Source organism: Xenopus laevis, chromosome 1S (genome assembly GCF_017654675.1).
Source record: "Xenopus laevis strain J_2021 chromosome 1S, Xenopus_laevis_v10.1, whole genome shotgun sequence".
Classification (NCBI taxonomy): Eukaryota; Metazoa; Chordata; class Amphibia; order Anura; family Pipidae; genus Xenopus; species Xenopus laevis.
This window is the reverse complement of record NC_054372.1, coordinates 107,931,770-107,937,963: the sequence shown is the minus strand read 5'-3', so window position 1 is coordinate 107,937,963 and position 6,194 is coordinate 107,931,770. Positions and strand designations below refer to the sequence as shown.

General features: G+C 38.5%; 1 protein-coding gene across 3 annotated transcripts in view; it reads left to right on the top strand.

The window, feature by feature from the left end:
• Positions 1-4,009: 4,009 nt before the first annotated feature.
• Positions 4,010-6,194, top strand: part of bnc2.S (basonuclin 2 S homeolog) — a 355,235-nt gene continuing 353,050 nt past the window's right edge. For 2 of the 3 annotated variants that reach the window (XM_018243745.2, XM_018243744.2), the window contains exon 1: positions 4,012-4,968. The gene's annotated coding sequence lies outside the window, so the exon portion shown is untranslated. Of the gene's footprint in view, positions 4,969-6,194 lie in introns of all 3 variants that reach the window. The other variant, XM_018243747.2, reaches the window with a different exon arrangement.

The following is a 6,194-nucleotide window of genomic DNA, read 5'->3' as shown; positions in this document are numbered from 1 at the left end:
TCTGATTTTAATATTGTTATTTTTGCAAACTAAAAAAAATCAAGATACTTATTTTTTTTTGTCTTATCTCCAGTTCTCTTGAAACTTCTAAGAAAAAAAACTAAACCGAAAAAACTAAGGTGCAAAATTATTACTGATCTTTAACCAAATTTGACCAAAAAAGACCTTCTTTACCCGAAACATGTAGGGGCAGATGTATCAAGGGTCGAATATCGAGGGTTAATTAACCTTCGATATTCGACTAGGAACTAAAATCCTTTGACTTCGAATATCGAAGTCGAAGGATTTAGCGCAAATTCTGCGATCGAACGATCGAAGGATTATTTCTTCGATCGAACGATTAAATCTTTCGAATCGAACGATTCGAAGGATTTTAATCCAACGATCGAAGGAATATCCTTCGATCAAAAAAACTTAGGCAAGCCTATGGGGACCTTCCCCATAGGCTAACATTGACTTCGGTAGCTTTTAGCTGCCGAAGTAGGGGGTCGAAGTTTTTTTTAAAGAGGCAGTACTTCGACTATCGAATGGTCGAATAGTCGAACGATTTTTAGTTCGAATCCTTCGATTCGAAGTCGTAGTCGTAGTCGAAGGTCGAAGTAGCCCATTCGATGGTCGAAGTAGCCCAAAAAACACTTCGGAATTCGAAGTTTTTTTTACTTCGAATCCTTCACTCGAACTTGATGAATCGGCCCCGTAGTGTGTGTTCTACACTGCTAAAATAAAAGAAAATGTGCAGTTTGAAAGTACTGCCTTAAAGCTGTTTATTCCATTGTTCTACAATTCTTCCCAATTATGGAGACCCCAAATATTAGGGAGGTGCTTCAACTCAAAGCAAACTATAGAACACCTCAAAGAAAAAGTGTCACGCTCAATTCTATGACGTTATATTGAAAAACTGGATATTAAGTTAACAAGTGCAAATGTATATGTGAACATATTGTTCTCCCTTAAAGAAAAAGAAAAACATTGATAGACTCACATTACCCCAAGAGTAAATTTACAAACACTGACAACTGTGTGTAGCTGCGCTGTACTGCTGCAAGGAACTGGACAAATATCTAGCTGACTTGTGATGACTACTTATCACAATTTGAGTCCATCAAATGCAATCCACTCAAATTAATTGAAATAAATAATTTAAGGGTCTCTAGCTAAAATCCTTTTACATTGGACCCACAAACTGTGGGTCCAGAGTGGAAGGATTCTAGCTGGACATTTGTTGAATTATTTACAACAGTAAAGTGCAGTTACAGTGCCGTTACACAAGTACCACTGTGTGAAATCTTGAGCTATTGCCACCTTCTAGGGTTTTCCAGCATCAGTATGCACACTGCACGTGATTTATACAAACAGACTGATAGGAAATGTGAAATAAGGCTTGAGCATGTATGGAAAGCATTTGAAGGTGGGAAGCAGAAAGGGGATAGGGGAGCGATGAGTGGTCCCAGTCTAGGGTCGCCCTATGTATAAATCTGGCCCTGGTTGGCTGTGGTGATGACTAGTGTAGGTTGCTTGCATTCTTCTTTTGCTATCTAATGCCATCACTTCCCTTCACTTCCCTTTACTTTCTTCTTCTCTTCTCATGCCCCTGAGGACCACATGCTAGTTTTTCCAGTCACAGGCAAATTTGATGAATGTTAAGCTGGTATTGATTTTTAGCAAATGGTGTACCCCTAATCTGCATTCAGTGGACCATGTGAAACAAGTGTCTTTATGAGAACAGACTAAAAAGATTTCTTAAAAATGAAGTTAAAAAATAATGTAACTGATGTGCAGATAGATGAAGTGACCTGCCTGAGAGGACAGGTGCTAACATACTGTACAAATGGAGTGCAGGAATGCCTGTATTTAAATCTATTATTGGCTTTACCACCGGATGACTCCCCACAAATGAGGGAAGATGTTAGTAAACCTTTTAGCGTCAGCTTTAATTCTTGACAAATTGACTTTTTCTGCTTTTTATTTCAGAGTAGAATGATACTGTGATATCCAGCAAGGGACTTGATGGTACTTAGGAATCCATGAAATTCATGCCCTACATGAAGTTTTCCAGCTACTCCTTAACTACAAGTTACATTTGCCCATCAGTGCTTGATTTACATACACATTTTCACAATGGCTCTTGTTTTCTAGTTAACAATGAGATTCTAATGAGACTTGAGTTGCTTGTCCCCTCCTACATGTAGGGTTGCCACATTTGTGTGGCTCATGTTTCAGACAGGGGGCGGTGCCATGACATCACAGGGGTGGGTCACATTGCAGGCGGGGCATGCAATGTCACAAGGGGCTATGAACTGGCATTCAGCAATTGGCTGATCACCATGTCAATCAGGGGAGATTCTGCCCAGTTTTCCTTATTTGGAAAATCGGACAGACTGGGGCAGCCCTTCTGAAAACCTGGCTGTCCAAGGTCAAATCCGAACAGGTGGCAACTCTACCCACATGCTTGAATTTTTGGAAGTTAGCTTGGAGCTGCTGCTGGTTTCACTTGCTGAGCTTTGCCATTACAACCACAATGTGGCTCCCTAGCAGTTTGAGCTAAAACTTCTTGTATGGCAAATCTTGTGGTTAATGTATATCCACAGCTGGAGGGTTGTAGGTTGAACATTACTGCTTTCTTGCTGTTTTGTACAGGTATGGGACCTGTTATCCAAAAATGCTTTGAACCTGGCGGTTTCCAAATAAGGGGTCTTTCTGTAATTTGGATTTCCACAGCTCGAGTCTACTTAAAAATCATTTAAACATGAATTAACCAAACAAGATTGTCGTGCCTTCAATAAGGATCAATTACAGTATATCTTAGCTGGGATCAAGTACAAGGAACTGTTTAAATTATTATGGAGAAAAAAATAAATCCTTTTTAAAAATTAGTCTTTGGGAGATGGCCTTTCCATAATTTGGAATTTCCTGGATAACAGGTTTCCAGGTAAAGGATCTTATACCTGTACTGAATAAAACAAGGAGGAAGAAGTGTGGTCCTAAATGTAGGGGGGGGGGGTTCACAGGATGGGTGTCTCTGGAAATACAATCCTAAACTACTGTCTATACCTAAAGAAGGAAACTTAAAGAGGTTGTGCAGCTTCAAGTTAACTTTTATTATGATATAGAGCTTGGTAATTGGTTTTAATTTTTTATTATTTGTGGATTATAAGTTATTTAGTGTTTTATTCAGCAGCTCTCTAGTTTGCAATTTCAGCAATCTGCCAAATTACCCTAGCAACCATGCACTGATTTGAATAAGAGACTGGAATATGAATAGGAGAGGGCCTGAACAGAAATATGAGTGTGAGGGAATGTGCATTGATCAATTTTCTTCTTTTTTTCTATGTCTGTAGTTAATTTGGCCAGATCAGTAGCACTTCCAATGTATTTTAGTACATTTTTATTTAGCCATGGAGTGCTCTCACAATTTTTCCTTTTTGTATAGAGTCCAAATTACCCTAGCAACCATGCACTGATTTGAATAAGAGACTGGAATATGAATAGGAGAGGGCCTGAACAGAAATATGAGTAATAAAAAGTAACACTAATAATACATTTGTAGCCTTATGGAGTGTATGCTTTTAGATGGGGTCAGTGACCCCCATTTGAATGCTGTAAAGAGAGTCAAAAGGGCAAATAATTCAAAAACAATAAAAAAGAAAAATGAAGACCAATTGAAAAGTTGCCTACTTAAAATTAAGTTTCAAATACTTGTGAATGGGATGGGCAATCCTGCCTTTATCATTTTATCATTCAGTGATACAACAAGGTAATTGTTTATTATTTACAATTATAGTGTGACTGTTTAGCTAAATATACCCATATAATTAATGCATATTCAAAGCCTGCACAATCTGTTGTTCAGCTCTGAATTAAAGAGATAGAAATCGTTTTAAAATGCCATATTGCAGTTTCTGCTGTGCCTTGATGCTGGGTGTAGATGACATTCCAGCGCGGGATGTGTGTGTGTGTGTGTTTGTATGTCTCCAGGGCAGGGTTAGTTTGGTTGGCTCAGTGTCACACACAGATGTGACTCTTTACCCTGCAAATCTACACCGTGACGGCTGAGGAGGAAGAGAAAAAAAAGGCAAATTCTTCCAAACCCACACTCACACAGACACAGGAGCTAAGGAGAAGCCACAGACAGTATTACCAGTCCTAGGACAAAACTTTACTAGGCAGCCAAGTTTTCAGCGCAGCCTCTCTCCCTTTCTCTCTCTTTGTAGTATAATGTAAATTTTTCTTTTCAGCCTCCCACCCTTTGGTGTATAGAGCAGTGTAGTAGAACTGTAGCTGTGCTGATGATAAAGAAGCAAACAGCAGCTCAATCAAGGAAAAAAGGGGGAAAGATCAGCGGCTTTAAGTGAGAGTGTCTGTCCCTGCACAGGCAGGCAAAAGGCTTCAAGATTTCAGGTCTCCCCATCCACTATCCCTAGTAACAGCTGTATGACTCCAGAAACATTACTGTGGGTTACATAGTTCTGAAAAGTTGCAGGCATATCCCAGTGGGTAAAAACAGATAAAAATGATTTTGGGAACCTATGCCAGAGCATAAACTATCCCTGCATTTAGAAAAAGTGGCAGACGAGGGCTCTGTTCTTCCAGGTCCTTTTAAAGTCACACTAGGTAGAAGTCATTGCCGTCTCCCCTGCTTCCCTCCCATTTAACATCCCCCTCTCTCAGCTATCATGCACTTAGAGGGCTACAGATTTTACTGAACCTATTTTTTTTTTATTCATTCCTTTTATATACATCTTCTGTTCTTTTGGCCAATGAAGCCCCGTTCTCCGTTAAACAAGAATTAAAACAATGTTTGTCGGTTCCAGCAAGCTGTCGCCTCAACCAGACATTCCTGAAGATAACCGAGAAAGTCAGTGAAAGAATAGTTAGAAAAAGTTTGCAACAGGCACTGACAGAACTCTGCTTGGCTGAGCTACCGAGACGGAACCAAACAGGAGGGGTGTGCAAGAGGGAAGCAGCATGGTAAGTAGTTCTTTTCAGCTACTACACATATAAATATATGCACACATACTGAGGAAATGCAAAAAGCAACCCTAACATCCCTTAACAGTGAAAAGGGTGCTGGGAATGGTAGGCTGGAAGGTCAAAACTTGGGTTTGACTGTAATAGTAATTGCATTTATTTGTAGCCATGTATTGCAAAGCACATTTCACCGTAATAAAAAAATGAGGCAGAAATTGTGTGTAAAAGTCTGCAATTGTTATATAGTACAGGTATTGGATCCGTTATCTGGAAACCTGTTAACCAGAAAGCTCAGAATCCACTCCATTTTATCCAAATAATTTAGATTTTTCAAAATGATTACCTTTTTCTCTGTAATAATAAAACAGTAGCTTGTACTTGATCCAAACTAAGATATAATTAATCCTTATGGGAAGCAAAACCAGCCTATTGGGTTTCTTTACTGGTTACATTATTTTCTAGTAGACTTAAAGTATGAAGATCTAAATTATGGAAAGATCCATTATCCGGAAAACCCCAGGTCCCAAGCATTCTGGATAATATGTCCCATACCTGTATTATGTTTTGCATTTTTTACATCAGCAATTTAATTTGCCCGCGTCACTCTAATATGTTCCCCTTTCTAAATGTTTAATGCCCTTAGGAAATATGAACGACGTTGTTTGAAATATGTAATGTGATTGCAGGTTTAACTGTATTAGAAAGTTATTTGAACTAGGTGTTTTTGATAAGCATGGCAGCCCAATGCTGTCTGTTAATGAATGGCATTTAGACAGTTTACTATTTGCTACAAACAAAAAGGGGTGGGGGTAGAAATGAGCTGGATTATCAGAAGGAACCCTGGTCTTTAGTGTTCCGATATGTGTGTATGTAACACCTTCTAGTTTCTTTGGCATGGAGCAGATCCAATGTTTAATAAGTCATTTATGTTATTTGCTCTAGATATTACTCTGAATTTGATTCCATGACACTTACACAATCTGATTTTCTTTCAAAACAAAATTTTTTCTAAAAGAATATTAGGGATAAAGCATGAGCAATGTATTCATTGACAAAATATTTATTTTTTATCGATTGCATACCCTTGTACATTTTTACAAAAGAAAAAGTACAGAATCTGATAAGTACAATACCTGCTGAAATGGGAAGGATTTCATGTGAATAAGATCACTTATATAGATGTAACTATCATGAAGCTGAAGCTAACACAGATTAGTGCAGACTTC